Source organism: Chenopodium album, chromosome 9, assembly GCF_948465745.1.
Source record: "Chenopodium album chromosome 9, dcCheAlbu1.1, whole genome shotgun sequence".
In the NCBI taxonomy this organism is placed as follows: Eukaryota; Viridiplantae; Streptophyta; class Magnoliopsida; order Caryophyllales; family Amaranthaceae; genus Chenopodium; species Chenopodium album.
Genome location: NC_137842.1, coordinates 38,697,536 through 38,720,594, shown reverse-complemented (window position 1 = coordinate 38,720,594; position 23,059 = coordinate 38,697,536). Strand labels below are relative to the sequence as shown.

The 23,059-nt window shown below is 39.8% G+C and overlaps 1 long non-coding RNA gene across 1 annotated transcript; it reads right to left on the bottom strand.

Moving 5' to 3' along the window:
- Positions 1-2,204: 2,204 nt before the first annotated feature.
- On the bottom strand, positions 2,205-15,218 carry LOC145559751 (uncharacterized). The gene is made up of 3 exons (XR_014092923.1): positions 14,782-15,218; positions 14,617-14,697; positions 2,205-3,106 (listed from the first exon to the last, which is right to left on the bottom strand). It is a non-coding gene; the product is annotated as an uncharacterized LOC145559751 (long non-coding RNA).
- Positions 15,219-23,059: the final 7,841 nt, after the last annotated feature.

Here is a 23,059-nt window from a genome sequence, read left to right as displayed (position 1 = left end):
TCAATGTGTACATGACTCGTGTGTGCATTGTAATGTGATCGTGCGACTCGAAAATGCAAAAAAGCAAAAATTTTCCGTCAATTGTGGAGGGTACCAACTTTCTCCCGAAAAAGAAAAACGTGAAAAAGAAAATCAAAAGTTTGAATATGCATGTTGAATGAGCTACACCTACACATTACTCATCACTGGGTTTGGTTTTGGGGAGACACAAATGGGTGTCTACACCTACACATTAAAATCATAATAGAGTATTAAAATCCACTTTAAACAAATTTCCAGCAATATATACTATTTTAAAACCCCTCATAATTTAATTAAAGTAAGCTTAAATTATATTTAAAACACCATAATTAAGTCCCTATTAATGGTCAATTAAAATTTCTTCAAGAAACATAATATTAAGTGTTCTACATAAAATTCCAGCACTTTATTTTAATTAAAACTTGCTGTAATTAAGCCTTAAAACAAAGGTCTACCCCAATATACATCATAATCCTTCAATAACTCATATATCAAGAACCTAGGGTTTCAAAAATTGGGGTTTTTTAATTAAAAACCAAATCTGAAAATTAATTAACATAATTATAATAATCAAACATCAAAACTAAATCTCAAAACTCATAATTTACAATTAGATTAAAGCATAGATTAAATTTGAGCAAGAAAGATTTGATTTTTAGATTTTTTTTTTTTTCGAAACTCACGACTGCCGACAGCAGGCCGGCGCCACTGCCGGCTGCTGCCAGCACTGGTGGTCGCCGCTGCTGCCGGCTGGGTGGCTGGTGGTCGGCGGCCCACCGGTGGTGGTGGTGCAAAAACAAAAGGGGAAGGAGAAAGAAAGAAGAAAGAAGAAAAATAAGGAGAAAAGGGAGAGAAGTTTACCTTGGGTTTTCTCCACTCTGGGCAAAGTTGAATTGTCTCATAAGAGGGATATTTATACCCCTTCTCTATCACCCTTTTACCCTAAACTTTCCTTCTTTAGTTTTTCCTAATCCCTTCCCTACTAAAACTTGTTAAAATCATAATTTCCTAAAATAAAACCCCAACTTTTATAAAATAAATAATTAAACAAACTTTCCTTTAGTAAAAATATTTCCATACTTACATAGGATAAATAATTAAAACAACATAATTAAAATATTAAAATTATTTAAATACGCTTATAAAATACATATTTTAAATAAAATATGTATAAAAATACGGGGTATTACACATGCCTTCAGCCTTGGTGTCAACCCCCATGACATAGGCACACTATTAAGATGATCAAGATAAAAGATCTGCAAAAGTACAAGAATACGCATCATAAACACATTCAAACAAGCCTCCAAAAATTACAAGAAGACATACTTACGACAAGCACTTACCAAAGCAAACAGAATATAGCCGCCAGATGCTGCAACATAGCCCTTCTTCACAAATTTCTTTTGGAACCTCCTTGCTACAGTACACATCCACTTATGCACCAATCTGCACCAGTCATAGTTGGCAGCATCATTGTACACCAATAGAGCCGGAGTCAAAGCTACTACCAGATTAGTTGTGTTTGTTATTGCACACAATAAGTACCTCAAAGCAACAACCAAAAACCCTATCTTGAAGTCAATCTTCTCCCTCTCGGTAGACAAATTTGCCATTTGAATCAGAACGAACAAATGCAGCAGCTGCATTTGCCAAATTAATGTTATCACCTTTTGCAAACAATGACTTTATTTTTCTTGACTCAGCTTGCTTCTCCTCATCGTATTCTGGTATTGATGATGGCTAGACCTGGCAATCCTGCCCCAGACCCGATGACCCGACCCAAATGACCCAACCCATGACCGAAAATCGACCCGAAACCAGTGACCCGAAATTGACCCAAAATCCGAATTAACCCGACCCGACCCATACCCGACCCGAAGTGGAACTTACCCGACCTTGACCCGAAACCCAAAATGACCCAACCTGAAATAACCCGACCCGAGATGACCCGACCCAAAGTTAACCCGAGACCCGAAACGACCCGAAGTTGACCCGAGACCCGAAGTTGACCCGACCCGAAAATGACCCGACCTTTAACATCTTTTAGTAAATAATTATATAAGTTATAAAAAGTTTATATTAGGAAATTATACATTAAAATAGACCCAACAACATCTTACATGACTACATTAACTTTCATATAATAGCTAAAAAAGATGGTCAAAGTGAGTAGTGCAAAATGTCAAATCGTTAAGAGTAATTTGGGACGGAGGGGGTATAAGTATAATTCAAAGAAATTATTACAACAATGACAATGATAATAAGAGTACGTATTAAAACTAAGATCAATAAGAGAGTGAGGTATAACTCAATTAGTTAGAGCATCCCTCTTAGTTTCAGGAGATCCTGAAAATGTTTCTCAGTCTAAAATTCTAAACACACACACACAAAAAAAAAAAAAAAAAAAAAAAAAAAGGTTAATAAAAGTCAAACAATTACTATAATCCATGAAAAAAATAGCCTTAATAAATATAGTGAGTTTTTCGTCAAAAAATAAAATAAATATATATACAGAGTTGAATTTAACCCAATGAATCACCCGAATATGACTCGACTAGAAGTTGACCTGACCCGAAGTTGACCCAAAAATTGACCTGACCCAAACTGACCCGACCCGAAAATTGACCCGACCCAAACTTGACCCGACCCGAACTCGACCTGAAGTGTTGACCCGATACCCGACCCGATCCGATTATCGGCCGACCCGAAATCAACCCGAAACTCGAAATGACCCGACCCGACCCGAACTTGACACGATAATCTTTTGACCCGAACTTGACCCGATCCATACCCGAACCGAATGACCCATTTGCCAGGTGGCACTACCTTCAACCCCCTTGGTATACCAAGGACATACTCCACCTGGATAGCAGTCAACAGTAGCACATATCCATCACCAAAAACCATGAACCTATCTGCTTTAACCCTTGACAGAATCCAATAAGCAAATTTGCGGGGGAAGATAAGACAGTGGTGTACTCAGCAGCCCTCTAAACCCCATATCTTCAACCAACTTTTTCCTTCCATCATCAAACTTATTAACCAAATTACAAAATGCCTTTACACTATTCAAGTTTGGTTCCTGTTCCTGCTGAATTTTGCTTCCGTTAGTGTCTGAGGGCTGGTAATGGTTTACCGTCCAATTGCTCACCTACACAGCCAATACAGATTAGCTAGCCCGGGGGTTATCCGGGAATAACCACTCCGATGCTAAAGTCAGTATCTTTGTGAGAAGAAAGTGAAAGAAGAGAGAGAAAGTGTTTTAGAGAGAGAGAGAGATTCTACCTTTGAAATGAGGATTTGCTTGGGTATTTATAGGAACACAACCAAGCAGGTGCCACCTATACAGATAGGTGGCACACCGACCTTGTAAATAGCAGGTGCCTACGCGGCACCAAGCAACTCTCCACGTGTCAGAGGGACATGCCACGTTCCGAGAAGCAGCTCTCCACGTGGTAGAGACTGATGCCGGTAAGGACATGAATTATTCAATGATTAACGAGGGCTTTAAACTGCACGGCACTCTTTTACCGGCATATTATAGATGCTACCGGTATATCCCGTACAACTAGCACCCCAAGTGAGGACGTTAGTAAAACTGACGTGCTCACTTGCGATGGAACACGGTGGTGGTATGCACAATATGCCATACAAGAATGATTAGAAAACGAAAAAATCTACGATTTGCCCCCCAAGTGAGCAAATTGACGATAGTAATTTGCTCAATTACTGAACAAAATGCCGATAGGACTTGGCTTAATTAAATACGAAAAAATCTACGATTTGCCCCCCAAGCGAGCAAATTGACGATAGTAATTTACTCAATTACTGAGCAAAATGCCGATAGTACTTGGCTCAATTAAATATGAAAAAATCTACGATTTGCCCCCCAAGTGAGCAAATTGACGATAGTAATTTACTCAATTACTGAACAAAATGCCGATAGTATTTGGCTCAATTAAATACGAAAAAATCTACGATTTTCCCCTCAAGTGAGCCAATTGACGATAGTACTTTTCTCAATTAAATACTTAAAACCGAAAATAGGAGTTAAAACGATTTCACACTTAATTGAAAATTTATTCCCCGGGATTTGGCGGGAAAATGTAATAAAGTAATGGGGCACGTGTCAGTCATCGAAGTAGGGTGTTTTTGAAAAGGCGTTTTATTACAGCCGTTGGATTGCATGCAGTAAATGTCACATCAACCGCTTCATTTGGACAGTATAAATAGCTAATTTCGTACCTTTAACTCTTCATTTTCTTTGCGAAAGAATTTCGAAAAATTTCCACTTCACTGCGCTCGTATTTCGCACATATTCCTGGGATTCAAGAGTCGAATTGTCGAAGGTTTGCTCAGCTGTGTTGTGACGAGTGTTTGTAAACGGAGGACATTTAATTCCGGAGTTACGCTTTCAGGAGTTGAGTTCAAAAGAGGTAACAAACCCTAACTTTCTTTTCGATTTCTCGCTGGTTTGTGGTTAAGTAGATTTGCGTTTATTTCATTATTTGTAAATGTTTGGGTCTGGAATGCATGCGAATACGGGTAAAGCCAATGAGGCTGAACTGTGTACACCCTTAACTTCTATAGAAGAAAGAGAAGCTTATTACCGTCATAAGTTTCTGGCTGACGCCGAGAAGGCTTTGCGTCCTACCAACCCCGATATCCCAGAGGACACAGAGATTGCCGACGTTGAGCCTATTAGCGTTCAATATCATTTGAGATCAAACTTGGATTTGTTTAATCAATACGGCACTAATATTGACAGGATGCCGAGAACCAAACATACCAGTTTCCAACATGAGGTTGGTGAGAGCAGTAGACCCTCTGTTGATGAAGAAGTTGGTGACCCTGGGCATGAAGCTTCGGATATCCGAGAAGAAGATATCCGGTCAATTGAGGAAAGCCTAGAACAGCAAGAAAGTGGGGGTGAAAGCATCGGTAATGAAGACGATGCAGAGGGATCAGAACATCTTGGGGGGGAGATGACGAGGAAGAAGACGACGAGACCGACGAGGAAATTGCTGCGGACTTCAATCTTGCTGCTCAGATCGCAGAAGAAGAACGTCTCGACGAGGAATATGATTCAGATCAGGATGATCCAAAATATCTAGAACCCTAAGAAATCCCTAGCAGTTATGAGATAAATGAATGTGTTGTGGATCCGGTATGGTTGCAGACAGCGACCGAGAAAGACTACTGCCAGCATGGTAAACGCTTCTACCGTCTACCTGACGGATATGAACTCAGATTACCAGGCGAAGGTCAAACGGCCTTGGACTGTCCTCCCGGCCACATTGTCGTATATGCCAAACATTTTGAATTTGGTTTACGGTTTCCACTTCATCACTATATTGAAAAAATATTTCGGGCTTGGAATGTATCTATTGCACAGTTAACGCCTCCAACCATCCGCAATATAGTCTCTCTTGTCTGGGTCATGATATTTATGGACTTTCCCCTTACCTTGAACCTTTTTAGGAGGTTACACTGGATAAAGAGAGATAGCCAATCACCTGGGTGGTGGTCTCTGTTTACTGCTCCCGGGAAGTGCACTGTGTGGCCAAAGTTGACCAGTTGCAAGAACTGGAAGAAAGAATTCTATTTTATGAGTGTTCCCGAAGACTTTACCGTCCGTAGGAGATTTCACCACCCTCACAGTATGTTCGAGACCATACGGTCGAGAGCATTAGGAAAAATGGAGAAAAAAGGTTTTAAGTGGTTTAACTGTACATATGTTAATGCTGGTAAGAAGAATAAAGTTGTTCCGGGGGTGTGGCTGCCCCATTGTAATTATATACTGGGCAACGCCCCTCTATCTCATGTCGGTCTCTGCCATACCGATGCATTTGGTATGGAAATGTTATTAAATTATATACATTTATTTATATTTATCTTTACTGTACTTGCACTTTGCCTTTGGAAATAATTTCGATAAATACCTTGCCTGTTGATTCTGTTACCTGCATGCGGGTACTTTACTTAAACACATTTTTTTTATTTATTGTTTTTTTTTTTTTAGGTTTACCTTTATAATGTCTGTTTTTGATGTTTCTCATCGGGTGTGTCTACCGCCAGGTATTGACAAACTTGACTTCAGCCGGCTAGGGTTGCATCCTGACGGGCGAGTGAAACAACAGTGCCCAGATCGGCCAAGGAAGTCATACGACACTCTTCCCGCCTTCGCCACCAGAGCCTCGAAAAGAAAAAGAACGAGAGTACAAGATATGGCTCCTACCGATCGTGCTACCAAACCTCGCACCCTAGCTGTGAAAAGGGGTGGAGGAAATGCGTCTAAGAGGACGTCTGAGTCCTCCGACCGAGAGCAACAAAAAAAACAAAAAAAGCATGATAGTGAGGTGGCACCCCTCGAAAAGGATGCACAAGGGAACTGGCCGGAAGGGGTCGTTAACTTGGAGGACGAGACCGAACCCAATCCGCCGAAAAAGTTGACGGTCACCTTAAGGGACCCGATTGCTCCTGGCGCCGGTAGTAGCGAGGCCAGAACCGACCAGCTGGCCAACATCGATAAGCCTCCACACAAGGAGACTCCAGCGGTCCTCTCGACGCGCTCTGGCGGTCCCAGCAAGAGCGCTTTCGTCCCTGCTCTTGTCAGTGATTTCATCGAGATTCCGCATGTTAGAATCCCGGAAGAAGTCGCTGAGGAGTTGGCTGTACCTTTCGGTGCTGCCGGTGACCCATGGCATCCCCGAATCAACGTTAATCGTGGGGAGTCCGTTCTCAGTGACGACCCTAGCACTGGCGGGAGCATGGGGTGGAGGATGCTGAAGGACTTGGCAACTCCAACCGACAGGCCAGCCAATCGCGTTGCTGCTCCCTGCGGCCAACTGATGAACAATATGCTCCGGGTAAGACAACGCTCTTACCTGTAATATTAATAATAATCAATTTTTTTTTTTTTTTTTTTTACTAACGCCAATTTCTGTTTATCGTCAACTAGACCGTCAATTCTGCTGTTGAAGTGGTACATATGTACCAGTATTATCAGCGCGCCGCTGATAAAGCTGAGACCAAGCTGAAGAAGGCTAACGACGTTTGTAAGCTCGTCATCAAGGAGCGCGATAAAGTTAAATCTGATATGAAGACCTTGCAAAAGCAAATGTCTGAGCTAAACAAGAAGCTGACGGACCAGGAGCAGTTACAAAAGAAGGTAGCCAGCCTCGAGCAGAGTTTGAAGGCCGAGAGAGAGGCTAAGGAAAAGCTGGCCAGCAAAGTTGAGGAAATGGAGCGTGATAAGCCGGGAGTCAGGCGCCGGGCCGTTAATCGGTTCCTGCAGACCGACCTTTATGCCAACTTGCTGGTTGACCGGTACACTGCCGGTTGGGTCTCTGCGCATCACTGTGTGTGCAAAGCTGAGGGGTGGGATTCAACGAAATGGCAGGCCGTCGAGAAGGCTTTTAATGAAGAAATGAACCACTCTCCTACCAGCTATGAGAGTGAGTACTTTGACGAGCTCCCCCCGCATGCTGTGATAACAAACTTAGACCCACGCGAATTTCCAGAAGTAGAGTTCGATGACGGCCTTATCAGTAGCCCTGTTACCACTCATGCTCGTAAAGATGGGTCTGCCGGTCCCTCCAACAAAGAAATTGTGAAAGAGCCCGTTAACGCGGCTGAAGCAACAAAGGAGGCCGACAGGAATTAACAAGGAAGGCAATCATCATTGGGCTTTTATGTTTATGTTTGTCTGTATCTGTTTCTGTGTTCAAGCAATTATATTTGTCTGTGCTATGCAACATTTTTCTTTTGAGTACCTTATCTATGTACGTCTGTATTTAAAATAATTATTTCTGAGTAGTTAGTTTGTTTACTTCTTTACCATAATTCTTACTGTCGTGCGTGTTTTGTTTACGCTATGGCCGTTACTTACCTTTTAAATAAACTTAATGATCGCATTCCTTGAATCGTTTTTTAGTTATTCTCTCGGTTTTTAACCCGAATTTACGTTTTTCGGCATTTCAAGGTTACACTTTTCGATATTTTCAAATTACACCTTACCAATAATACTTTGTTATCGGTATTTTCGAGTTACCCCTTACCAATAATACTCCCCGAGATTTTCGGCAAAATTTATTCGTAAACAAATTTTGGGAAAACTCTGTAATGCCTGTATTGAATATCGGATGTGAAACATACCGAAATAAAGTATCCAACCTTTGTCAAGCTGAGCAAAGGCAGTGGATCAGACCGCACTTTCAACTCCCCTTGAGGTCCATTATTATTTTATTTCATTATTTTTCCCTCACTTGAACGACCGAGTCAGCTAGCTAGGCTGTGATCAGATCGTATCGAAAGTAGGCAGAGTGATTGTATTTCATAAGTATCGAAATAGGTTACAATGCTGGTAAATGCCATAAACATACGTATGACAACATGTCATCAAAATTTATACTACATAAAATAGAACACATTTAAACTTCACATGAAATATTTCTTTAACACACTTTAACACACTAGCGTTCCAAACATTCTTCAGGGGTACTCCTTCAAGGGTCATTAGCCGATAAGACCCTTGCCGAAGTGTTTCATATATTTGGTAAGGCCCCTCCCAGGTTGCAGTAAATTTGCCCTCTGCGTTTCCTTTGCCGGTTGCGGCCGTTCTACGCAGAACTAAATCACCATCTTCCATGGGCCGATAATTGACGCGCCGATTGTAAGCGTGGCTCATTCGGTTTTTGTATGCCGCAGATTTTATGGCAGCCGTCAGCCTTACTTCCGATAGAAAATCCAATTGTTGTCGAAGCAACAAATCATTTTGACTTTCGCAGAAGTGTTGTACCCGAAAAGTAGGTAGTCCCACTTCCGCCGGAACCACTGCCTCAGAGTCGAGAGCGAGGTTGAAAGGAGATTCCCCCGTAGTTTCTCTTGTTGTCGTACGGTTCGCCCACAAAATCTCAGGTATCAGATCCGCCCACAAGCCTTTGGCGTCTTCTACTTTTTTCTTAACTGCCCCTAGTATCTGCTTGTTAGCGGCCTCAGCCTGGCCGTTTGACTGCGGGTGACATACCGCCGCATACGCAAACTTCACTTTGTATATGCTTAGAAAGTTCTTTACCGGGCTACAGTCAAATTATGATCCGTGATCAAACACCATTGTTGTCGGTAATCCGAACCGCGTAAAGATGCTTTTCCAGATGAACTTTTTTACCTCATTCGATGTAATCTTTGCTATCGGTTCTGCTTCTATCCATTTGGTGAAGTAATCTATCTCCACAATAAAAAACTTACGGCCACCTGTTGCCGATGTAAACGGCCCGATAATGTCCATCCCCCACTGAGCAAATGGGATTGGGTTAAGAATAGGTGTTAAATCATTTGGAGGTTGATTAATCACCGGCCCGTACTTCTGGCATTTATCACATTTTTTAACGTATTCCATGGTATCTGCATTCATTGTCGGCCAATAGTAGCCCCGCTTCATTGCTTCCAAGGACATTGACCGACCCCCTACATGATTACCGCAATCACCCTCGTGTATTTCTTCTATCAGTCTTGCCGACTCATAAGCCGTTATACACCTTCGCAACGGTAACGAAAACCCCCATTTATACAACAAACTTCGGAACATGATAAACTAGACGCTATCTTTCTGGACCTTTCCTGCCTCCGTCTTATCGGCAGGAAGGACATTATGTACCTTGTAAGCCAAGATATCGTCATACCATTCCCGTCCCGCAGTTGTACAGTATACATCCTTAGGAGGTTGTTCATCAATACTTCTTTCTTTCAAAACCTCTACCATAACCGTCCTCTTTAAGTCATTGAAGCTTGAACTTGCGAGTTTAGCCAATGCGTCTGCCTGTGTGTTCATTGCTCGAGGAACCAACTTGATTTCGAAATATTCCAGACCAGACGTAACATTCTTGAGTTTTGCCAAATATGCCGTCATGCTCGGCTCTCGAGTTTCATAAGTGCCATTGAACTGATTTGCTACTAGTTGCGAGTCAGTTGTCATCTCAATACGCTTTGCTTCCGCAGATATGCATAGCTGTATCCCTGCCAACGCTGCTTCATATTCTGCCTCATTATTCGAGGCTTTGAACTTGAACTTAACAGCATACTCGAACACATCTCCCTGGGGAGAGATCATAATTACTCCAGCTCCTGAGCCGGTTGAAGCAGACGAGCCGTCAACTGATACCTTCCATGTGCCGGTACCATCCTCCTCTTCATAATAAGACGTTTCTAAAATGAAGTCAGACAAGGCCTGGGCTTTGATTGATACTCTTGGTTTATACGTAATAACATATTCAGACAGTTCAATAGCCCATTTAAGCAGGCGGCCAGACGTTTCCATCTTCTGCAAAGATTTCTCTAACGGCTGATTCGTTAAGATATCAATTGCATGTGCATCAAAGTAAGGGCGCAACTTTCGTGCGGCCACAACTACTGCGTACGCGATCTTCTCTACTAACGGGTACCGTCTCTCGACAGCATTTAAAACGTGGCTCACGAAGTAAATTGGCAGTAGTGTTTTTTGCCGCTCTACTAGGAGCACCGCTGCTACCGTCTTTGCTGACGCGGAGATATAAAGCTGTAATATTTCTCCTTGTTCCGGCCTTGCGACGGTGGGTAAGGACCTCAAGTGATTTTTCACAGCCTGAAATGCCTTGGATTGGTCCTTCCCCCATTCAAACAGCTTGTTCTGACGCAAGATCACGAAGAACGGTAAGGCCTTATCAGCTGACTTGCTGATGAATCTCGTTAACGCGGCCATTCGACCAGTGAGCTTTTGTACATCTTTTATGCACTTTGGTTCTGGTAAACTAAGAATCACCTCAATCTTATCGGGGTTAGCGTCTATCCCCCTTTCGCTCACCATGAACCCGAGAAACTTTCCTGACCGAACGCCGAACACACACTTCTCTGGGTTTAACTTCATCCGGTAACGTCGAAGAGTTTCGAAAGTTTCTCTCAAATCGGCGACGTGGTTTGTAGCCAAACGGCTTTTCACAATTGAATCATCCACATACACTTCTAAATTTCTTCCTTTCTGGTTCGCAAATACCTTGTCGACCAGCTTCTGATACGTAGCCCCTGCATTTCTCAATCCAAACGGCATAGCCCTGTAACAGAAAACTCTGGAGTCGGTAATGAATGCCGCCTTGGTTCGATCCGGCTCATATAAACTGATCTGATGATACCCGGAGAAAGCGTCCATGAAGCTCAATAGCGCGTGACCGGAATTTGAATCTACCAATCTATCTATCCTCGGCAAGGGATAGCAATCTTTTGGGCAGGCTCTGTTCAAGTCCGTAAAGTCCACGCACATTCTCCATTTCCCTGATGGCTTCTTTACCATAACCACATTTGCTAACCATTCGGGGTATGTGCAAGGTTCGATAAACCCTGCCGCTAGCAATTTATTCACCTCTGACTGAATAGCCTCCATTTTCTCTGTTGAGAAGTTCCTTTTCTTCTGTCGAACAGGTCTTGCTCTCCTGTCGACATTTAGCTTATGTACTATGACGTCGGGATGTATCCCGGGCATCTCGTCTACCGAGAAAGCGAATACATCAGCGCTGAAACATAACACTCTCTTGCCATAGTTTGACTACCCCGTACGCGCTCTGTCGTTCCCGCGTTGGATACATACACCATTGTTAAGTGGTACGTTGAGACCACAACTTGCATGTCATGAATTAGAAGCCTACCGACAATGGCGTTGTAAGCGGATGGCACATCAATCACCAAAAACTCCGCCATGACATCTCTTACTGCCGGACCCTCTCCCATTCGAACCTGAAGAACTATACTACCTTCAGGTCTTACCGTTGATCCGTTGAAACCTATCACGGGATAAGACACTGGCGTCAAGTATTTTCGGCCAATCCTCATGGCATCAAAAGCCCTAGAAAACAGGATATTTGCGGAACTTCCGCCGTCAACGAGTGCTCGCTTGATATCTGCTCCGTTTACCGTCAATATCAGCACCAACGGATCATCATGAGGGTAAATTATTCCCTTAGCATCCTCCTCCGAAAAAGATATCGAAAGCATGGAAGAAGGTCGAGGTCGTTCCTCTACGCTCAAAGCGTTCACTAGGTGCCGGTATTCCGACAAACTCTTCTTCGCCCCGCTTACGGAACCCCCATATACTGGTCCTCCCGTAATAACATCGATTGTTATTTTGCACCCTGTCGGATTACCTCCCTGTCTGGATGTTTCTGCATGATTCTGCCTGTAAGTATCATCTTGCATTGATGAATCTCCCTACTTTCGGTACTCGGTTTGCCTAGGCTGTGAATTTTGCTGCCGGCTGGGACCTGCTTGAGTACGATACTGGGATAATCGCCCCTTCCTTATGAGATCTTCAATGTTCTCTTTTAACTGAACACATTCTTCGGTGTAATGACCAACATCTCTATGAAACATGCAATATTTCTTCACGTCCTGGCCCTTCGTTATCATTGGTGTCGGCCGACTCCAATCTTCTCTATTCAGGTTTATTGAATATATTGCCGCTCTCGGGGTGTTTAACTGCGTATAACTACTATAACGGCCCAATCCCCTTGTCGGTCTTCCAGATCTCTGTTGGCCTTGCGGCAGTACCCTGCTTACCCCACCCATCTGGGAATTTGGGCTATTATCACTTTGCCTTCTGGAGGGCTCTGCTGACGATATCTAACGACTAGTTTTCAGCAGTTCCTCACTTTTTATGTATTCATGAGCCTTGGCAAATGCTACCCCTAAGTTTGGGAAAGACTTCCGCGACATATAGTTTTTGAAGTCGTTGTCACCCAGCCCATTCATCAATGCCATCACGGCAATTTCTTGCTGCAATTTTGGTATAGTGTTAGCCTCGTTATTGAAGCATCTAATAAAATCTCTGAGCGACTCCTCCTTTCGTTGCTGAATAGCCATGAGCTCGCCAGATGTCCTTTGTCTCGCACTGTTACTTATGTACTGACCTGTGAACAACTCCACTAGGGTCTCAAAGCAGTCAATTGATCCCGGCTCTAAATTGGAGAACCAATCCGAAGCTGCGCCGGTAAGAGTCGTAGGGAAAACTTTACACCACACAGCATCGGTGTCGGTATATAGCAACATGTGACTCTCAAAAGCAGCTACATACCGCTTTGGGTCCCCCTTACCGTCATACGTACAGGACGGCATCTTTATTTTCTCCATTTGTTGGTCAAGTACCTCTTGCGTGAACGGAGATATTCTGGGTCTGATGATCGCCTTGGCTGCCCGCCTTTCCAAGCCACTGGAAACCTCATGCCGATAAGAACCTGAATCCCCCACCTGGGCGCCTTGCGTGAGTTGGCGCTCGACCGGTATGGTCTCTTGGCCCCGGCTTCTTGACGGTTGTTGCTGTCCCGCCTGATTGAACTGACTCTCCAGGTTCACTATCAGCGGCTTTGTCGGTACATCACCCCGCATTTCCCCTGTCGTTAACTCGGCTTCCTTTCTTTTCTTAGACATAGCCCGCATGACCTTGGCCGTTATCTCTAGCTCCTCCGGGGTAAACCCTTCCAAGGGATCTGGGGTTAATGCTCTATTACGGTCAGGCGTTATGGGCATGTTCGTTGTGTTACCGTGAAGGAGATGAGTTTCATCCTCGACCACGATTTCTGGTAGTACGGTTTTATTCGTGTTAGCATTAAGGACATTGTTATCATATTGCAGGTTATCAACCTCTGGTACTGGTACTGTAGTTTCCTTACTTCCTTCCATGACTGTGAGAGGTCCTGTTGGACGATAGAAGTTATTACTATCCCCTCCTTCTAGCGCCAATTTTTCCTGCTGAATTTTGCTTCCGTTAATGTCTGAGGGCTGGTAATGGTTTACCGTCCAATTGCTCACCTACACAGCCAATACAGATTAGCTAGCCCGGGGGTTATCCGGGAATAACTACTCCGATGCTAAAGTCAGTATCTTTGTGAGAAGAAAGTTAAAGAAGAGAGAGAAAGTGTTTTAGAGAGAGAGAGAGATTCTACCTTTGAAATGAGGATTTGCTTGGGTATTTATAGGAACACAACCAAGCAGGTGCCACCTATACAGATAGGTGGCACACCGACCTTGTAAATAGCAGGTGCCTACGCGGCACCAAGCAACTCTCCACGTGTCAGAGGGACATGCCACGTTCCGAGAAGCAGCTCTCCACGTGGTAGAGACTGATGCCGGTAAGGACATGAATTATTCAATGATTAACGAGGGCTTTAAACTGCACGGCACTCTTTTACCGGCATATTATAGATGCTACCGGTATATCCCGTACAGTTCCTACACAAAAAAATACCAAAGAAAACAAAATTACACATCTTCTAAACACATGTCACCTACTAAATTACAATTCTAAAGTTTCACCCAATTATTCAGCATTCCATTCAATCATCATTCATCTTTCCACTACCAAAACATCGTATTTACAGCACATAAGTCTAGTTTAGTCCTACATATGTGGATTTGAAATTTCCCAAATCATAGCACACACATGCAACTCTGCATACCTAATTTAGGTGTATTTATTTTTTTATTATCAAACATTATAACCACGGGCAAGCTGTTAAATGAATTATAATAACTTATCATGAAATACATAAACAACAAAAATGATAAATTTACCTTCTGCGTTGTTCTAGACTGGGTCTTCACAACAACTCCTCTCTCCTTAACCTTTTCACCTTGGGTCTTCTTAACCTCAACCTAGGGAGTACAAACCATGTAAATCATTTAATCAATAATTAGTACAATAGTTAATCACTACTAAATACCATTCCAAACAATTACCTTAGCCTTTTTAGCTTTTGTTTTCCCTTTTTTACCCCCCTTCCTCTTTCTAGAATTAATCCGATCCTGCATCAACTTCAAACACAGTTCCTTCCACCCTTCTGATTCCTCAGCACCATTATCTTCTTCCTCACAATCTGACTCCTCCACTTCACCATCATCACTTGCCTCATACTTTGAAAAATCTTCAGTAGAACCATTAGAGGGATTACCACTCTCCTACGTAAAATCCTCCAACTCCTCTCACTCAAACACTAGATCAGGTTTGGATTTCTTCTTCCCTTTGCTTTGACCCACATCATTTAACACATCCTTCTTCACACCACCACTACCGGAACTACTCTTCTTCATTTCTCTAAGGTGCAATTGAAAATCAATGTAAACTAACACTTCACAAACCACACGACAATTAACAAATCATAAACCAAAAACCTATTATTTCACTGCTCAATCCTATAAATCAATAATCAACAACCAATTCATCACAAATTAATAAATCACACATCAACCACCAATTAATCATTTCACTACTCAATCCTATTACTACAAGTCTACTATCGTAGGGAATATTTCAAGTCATCCCACACTTGAGTAACACTGTGATCATACACTTAAGCATGGTTGCGTCCAAAGGGAAGGAAGCTAGAGTAAAAGAGTCGCCAACAAGTTTTAGGAACTTGTAAACGGTCCACAGGGTGAAGGTTACACCCCTTAACGATCCAGGAGATCGTTAACTCCAATAGGTCTGGAACCATGACTGGAAGTTCGAGGATGAAGGTACAAATCCAACCTAAAAGAGATTGAACTTGCCCTTACAATAGGCCTCTACTTTATTCTTCAAGAATTCATTTGCGCTTTCTGACTAACATGCAATCAATAGGATTACTCTAAACCTGTTTAATCTATGTTGGTTGATGATGAGTGACATTTATGTCACTCTTAGGGAGTAGTTTTAGAGTTAATTCCGTGTTTATTTTCCCTTATTTTCCCTTTTATTCTCTTGTTTTATTTTTAATAAAGTTTCTAGTTTATTTCTTAGTTTTAGTATGTTTTAATTTAATTTCTTTATTTAATTGGTTTCTAGTTTATTTTCGTATTTTATTTGCTTTAGATTTATTTTATTTCGTTCCTTTTCTTTGTTACTTTCATAGTTTTTATTAGTGTTAAGTTTATTTTGTTATTTATTTGATTTTATCTACTTGTATAGTTTTATTTAATTTTTATTGGTTTAGTGTTATTTCTTTTATTTTCTATTTTATTTTATTTATTTCCATTTTATTTTTTTTATTCTTTGTCCCAATCCTCTCCTCAATCTTGCTCGTGTTTGTAGGTGTGTTCAAGGTTCAAGGCATATGCTACAATATTCAAATGGAGTGAGTTTCGGGTTTGAGATAAGGGCATAAAAAGCTGCCCTGCTACTTGCTGCTACCTCCTATCCTTCACCCCACCTCTTTCTTAACCTCCACCACACCAACCTTTCCCCTGCCCGATCCCTCACTCAGCCAACCAACCACCAGCTCACAACTCCACCTCACAGCCGCTGCTGCCTCCCTCGCGCAATACAACAACTACCAAACGTCCACCAAAACCAAACTACAACAACCAGCAGCAATGCTGCCTGGCAAACACCACCACGCAGCCATCGTCAGCCACCAACACCGCCGGCAAACCCAACTCAAATTACTCCCATTTCCACCCACCTAACAACTCCCCTGCTCCACGCACATTGCAGCCCACACCGCAACAACAACCTCCACATATCGCAGCCCTCATTACCTCACGCACACCATAACACCAAAACCATCAATTGCAACCTCACGCAATGTAATCCCCCATATTTTTAACTTAATTATAATTTATTTATATATTATTCCTACAAATATTTTTATGTCAGTTTCATTAAATAAGTTATTTTTTATGAAAAGATTAAAGTAAACTAACATGTTTTTACTAATTTACAAACAATTTTAACATTATAGCCCAAAACCCAAATAATACTCCTAATCTAATTAGGAAACCCAAAGCCTAAATAAAACCCTCAAAAACCCTTACCCTTCTCCCCCTTCTCACGTAAAAAAAAAAAGAGCTTTCATTCTTCTCCTCCTTTCCCCTGCTCTCACGTACAACACCACAAGAAAAAAAAACCCGAAGCTGCCCTGCCGCTGCGCCCGCTTGACCGCCGCCCGCCTGACCGCCGTGCTGCCCAGCACAGCCGGCGACCACTGCAGTTCGCTCTCCTCTCTTCTCCTTCCTCTTATTTCTCTTTTCTTTATTTCTTGTTATTTTGATTAAAAATTCAATTTTTATTTGATTTCAATTATAAAATTATTGTTATTAGGCTTTAATAGTATGTATAAATTACAAAAGATTATAAATTTATGGGTTTTTTATGTCTAAAGTATTAAATGAAATTTCAGATTTGGTATATGTATGAATTTAGGGTTTAAAGTATTGATTTTTCATGTTTTAGGGCTTGATAACGTGTTAATCAAGTCATCTAATCATACTATGTTTAAATTACATTAAAATATAATTATCTTAATCATAAATAAATTTTCAGATTTATTAAAGTTTCAATTTTTATGAACAAGTAGTGTTAATTTCATGTTTTTATGCTTCTAAACCTATAAAATAATTATTGTGAGTATTTTGTGATTGAAAAAGCTTTGAACTTTATATTCTAACTTTAAAAATAATTTTCAGATTTCATACCTTTTATTTTGAAGCCTCTAATTGCATTGAATTGTTATATTCTGGGTTTTTAACACACTAACTTGCTATATAATGACTAATTCAAGTAATTATGCTTATGGGGTTATTTTATATATTTAAAACAAATTTCCAGATTTATTTACCCACTTTAAAGTTTCTGTAATTTGATATAAAACACTATATTTTCATAATTCTAACATATAAACTTAAAGTTGGGATGTTATATTACTAACTTTGATTTTTGGGGACAATTTAAAGGCTTTATTTTGATGATTTAAGAGGTTTTAATGTAGTTTAGTATTGCTGTAATTTTAATTGCTTTGGTATTGATTTATTTCTAATTGTTTGGTTTAGGAGAGGACTTTGTAGAAGGCGACTTCTAGTTTTAAAGTGGCCAACTGGATTGTTTACACAAGGTACGTACAAGATACGAAACCTTGCTTGTAGGTGCATGTTTAAGGACGGATCGAGAACTTAGTATCATGTATAGGATTGACTGGGTTAAATTGTCTGGTTATACATTGTGAATTTCAAATGATGTGCACTAGTTTATAATGCAAGTATTATTTGTGCTTTAATTATGCAAGGTGCGCTTAAAGGCAAAGGTATGTGATTGGTGTAAAGATCAAATTATTACTCGTTCATGATTATATAAACAGGATGAGTAAAGGAGAAATTCAAGTCTTGTAAGACGAGGTTAAGGTTTTGAGGTGCCTTATGCACTCAAGGTGTTTATACACCGAGGTAGTAATGGAATAATTAATAAATGTTTTTTGTCACTAATAAATCAAGAATCTAAATTGAGAATTTGCCATGTTTGATTGAATTGCTTTTGGGATGTTTGTATTGATATGTATATGAGTCATCACCAAGTCTAAACCTGTAAATCACGTAAAGTGCAAGATGGATGAGAGCAATAAAACTCTGGAATGGTGCACATCTGGAGTAATGACAATCAGGGGTTGGGGTACATGGGGTATTAGCCGTGTACTTTTATCGAGGTCGTCTGATCTACGAGTCTCCTATTTCAAATATTATTTTTCTAAAACTAGGAGTTAGGTGAGATCTCATACTAACTACGGTCACGGAGTCGCGCCCGTGGTCGTTGGATGTTTATTGATGTTTCCGAAAGGAGGCATGGGGTTTTTCTGTATTGATGTTCCAAATGGGACATGGGTTGGACAACCTTGTCTATTGCTAAATCAAATGAAATAAATAAATGAGTCAGTTAATATTAATTAGTGAGGTCTTAACAAATTTAATAATCGAGTAATGAATTGAGTCTATATTTAATGATGCTTCTGCTTGAATATTAGTAGCATGTTAGGTATTTTCTTAATTTGTTTTCGCAGCTTGTATGTACTCAGCTTTGCTGACTGCGTGCTTTTGTGTGTGTCTTTCTTTGGTCATGGCCTTCGCCTTTCAATGACCCTGTGACGATCCAATTTTTACACTTGTAATATTGGGGAGCAGAATAACCACAGGTTCTTACACATGCAGCATTCATCAGGGTTGTGGGATCTTGAGTAGAGAGTTGGTTGTTTGCATATTATTTCTTTTGCAAGTTTGAATTTATTTTAATTCGATTTTAGTTGACACTAATTCTTTTGGGTTTGAATTTATTTGAACACCGAATTTAATCACTTACTACTTTTATTGGGTTTTGAATAAGGGCCTTGATGGTTCCAACTTGTAATACTTATTTTGATTTAATTCCTTTGTTTTGAGGTTTATTTAAAACTGTTTTGGTTTTCCGCTGCAAATTTCTGAGATAGCCTTAACGTTTGAACACGTGGCGGTAGCACACCAGTAATTCTCTTGAAATTGTTCAGGTTATATACAGGTTTCTCACAGGTTTTTAAGAGAGAATTATTAGGGTGTTACACGCAACCACTAACTCCACCTACAACCTTCACCACACCACAAAACTAATCCATGCACCCCAACAACAACAATCACCAACACAACAACTACTATAGCAGCAGCCCGCAGCAGTTGATGCGCCTCCCACGCCTGCCACCATCTCCACCGCTGCAACTCTCACCACCAAAAGAGCAGCACCGCATCTCCACCATCCCAAACCTCAGCACACCCGCATCAATTGATCCTCTAATCGACCTTCGCATCGCTCTATTGCAGCAGCAATTCGCACAAGCATCAACCAAATTCAGAGCAATTCAAGTTCATTTGGGTTCGAGCAAACCGCATAGGAGTTCGGTCGAAGTGCGAGTCAGAAACTTTTGAAGTTTTGTAATTTTAAGAGGCGTAGTCGAACACACCCATGGTTCGACCGAACCAACCCCGTAGTTCGGCCACACCAACCCATGGTTCGATCGAACCATTTCACGAGCTCTGCGCGTGGTTATTAACGAAGATCAACGGCTTGAATTGATGCTCGATGAGTGTTGCTGAAGATGAACGGTGGAGATTTCATGATAAAGCTTGATGATGGATTTTGATAGGGTGTGAAGTAGGGGAATGAATCCCATTTTTAAGAGCAGCTAAGAAATCGAAGAAGAAGAAAAGGGTCTGATGTTTTGGGGATTTTGGGGCTTATTTTTCTTTTTCTTTTAATTTATTTCTTTTCTTTTCCCTTTTTCTTATTTCTTTCTTTTATTTTTTATAATTAGTTTCTTTATTTATTTTTCCTTTTTATTTTTATTTTCTTTTCTATTATTTGCTTAGTTTTATTAGCTTTGTATATATACCCATTTTTGGGGTAATTAGTAAAACATGAAATAAAATAATTACCAATTATCCTATTCTCTAATTAGTTTTAGGAGAGCCTCTCTCTCTAGGTTTAGGTTAGGATTAGAGTAGTTTAGAGAGAGAAAGTGAGGGTTTCACCATTGTTGAATTTGGTTTTTGAAGAAGAAGATTGATCATCTTGTTTGTAGACTTTCATCTTCAATCAATGAGAATCTCTAACTATCTCTCCTCTATTTTATTTACTTTCTTTTGATTATTATTTTTGTTGTTGGTGTTGCTTATTAATCATGTTTATTCTTGATTATTTGTTAATTAATCTTGTTATTAGCATGATTAGTGAGTAATTCTCCCATTAAGGGGATGGTTGTGGTGTAGTTGGATATTGAGCATGTTATAGGGTTTAGAATTGATTTATTTGTGATTAAAGTCTTTATATGCTTGATATTATTTAATCTTCTTGCAAGTGCACATTGTTAATTGATTAAAGGTGAATATTTGCTAACAAGGAATGGAAGTTGACTTAGTTAAGGTTCATTACTATCGATTGTTCTTTGATTGCACCTCCCATTATATGGTTCTACTGTGGAAACATAGAGGCTATGTTAGGAGAAGCCAATTGACCCCGGAAGGCGGCTAGATTGGATCTTTTACTTCGATATTCGAGCATGTTTAGTTCATAATTAATTCAATTTCTATGCCTTTGTTTATGTTCAAGTGAATGCTATACCTAAACCATTTCCCTTAATGTTTTATTTCTTGTTTTACATCTTTAGACTTTAGTTTATTTATCTCTTATTCCGGACTAGCTTAATTGTCAATAACATTTGGTGGTGGTTATTCGTTCCCTGTGGTTCGACCCCTATGCTTGCCTTATACTCGTATTAGGTTTGTTTAGGTTGTATAAATTGTATTTGATCTAGGGATAGACAATTGACGGCGCGTTTATTCCCTTGCCAGTTGAATATTAATGCACAAACAAAACTATTATTGGCGATCACTTGAATTATAATCATATTAACCTAAACAAGATTAATAATTATCTTATTAAGCGTGATTACAAGTAAAAATTCCCTTTAAACATGCATAAAATGCGTGATCAAGCAATAACAATAATAATCATCAAGCAACATAATATCAATAATCATTTATCATAATAATAATCATGTTAAAGCATAATATTAATAGAAAGATCCTAGGCATGACACTAATAACAAGATTAATAACAAACCCTAGCATGTCACTAAACATCAAAGATGAAAGCTTTAGCCCTAACATGATACTAACATGATATTAGGAAAGAAATAGGAAGCATCATAATAATCATACTTGATATTAGAAATATTAATTAACCCTAAACATGATACTAGGAAGCAATAAAACATCCTAACATGATAAAACAATCTAACTATGATTTCTATATCAAAAGATCAATAAAACAATTAAAGCACTTACTTCGATGTCTCGTACCTCTTTCTAATAACAAAATACACCACTAGTAGGAAATATCAAAAAGGCACCCCCTAATTGGCACCGGTTCACTTCAAACCGGTGCCAAAAACATAAAGGCCACCGGTTTGAACCGGTGCCTTTGTGAACCGGACCTTTTAATTGTTTTTTAAAAAAAAAACCGGCCCTTTACTTATAACCCTAAAAAACCCCAAGTCCTTCTCTCTCCTCTCACTCCGCCTCTTTACTCTCTCCTCTCCCTTCTCTCTCCTCTTCTCTCCCTTCTCTCTCCTATAGCTCTCCTTCTCGATCTCTCCTTCCCAATCTCTTCTATTTCTCTTCAATCATCTCCGCAACAACAACAACACCACCACAACAACAACAACACCACCACTGCAACAACAACAACAACAACAACGCAAAGCCGCCGCCACCACCGTAACATCAACACCACAAATTTCGATGTTGTAACTCGATTTCCTCATTGTTTTTCGATTTCTGGGTTAATCTTCGGTTACAATAATCGATTATTGGGTTAATGCATGCGTTTTTGGGTTTTTTTTATGGGTTTGTTTGAAGTTGAATATTTTGGGTTAATACAAGTTGATTTGGGTTTGTTCGAAGTTGATTTTGGGTTTAATTGATTTTATGAGTGTCTTCGAAATTTTTTATGGGTTTCTTCGAAATTTTTTTGGTTTAATCCACCACGAACACATGCATGAGCAAGGTTAGGGTATAATTTCTTGATTTTAATTCGATTTTTTTCTGGGTTTTTAACGGATTTTCGAATTTTGTTTTATTTTAATCAATTTATTTTTTATTTTAATCGATTTTAATTTGTTTTTTTTAAGTGATTTTCGATTTTCTGGTTTGGTTAATCAATTTTTAAACTTATTTTAATTCGAATTTTTTTAAATTTCTGGGATTTTTCTCTCGAAATTATTTTATTTTCTGGGTTTTTTTCTTCTGATTTTCGATTTTGGTTTTTATTTTAATCAATTTTTTTTTTCTGGGTTTTTTTATATTTTTATTTTTTGATTTTCTTTTTAACTGATTTTCTGGGTTCAATTCTTTTTAACTGATGTGGTTTTTTTCAGGGTTTTTGAACTGATTTTATTTTTTTTTCGATTTTCTGGGTTTTTTTTTTATTTTTTTCCCAGCTAAATCATGTTAATCGATTCATTTTTGTTTTTTTAATTGGTGCAGGTATATGGATTTAGATCTTAAATCGAAGAATCTAGATGCAAGTATATTGATTTTGATGTTGTATGGGTTTTTTTATTGTGAAAATGTAAATTTTTTTTTTTATTTATATTGTAATTTTTTTTATTTATATGTTGTAATTTTTTTATTTTGATTTATATGTTGTAATTTTTTTATTGATCTATACTGTAAATTTTTTTTGATTATA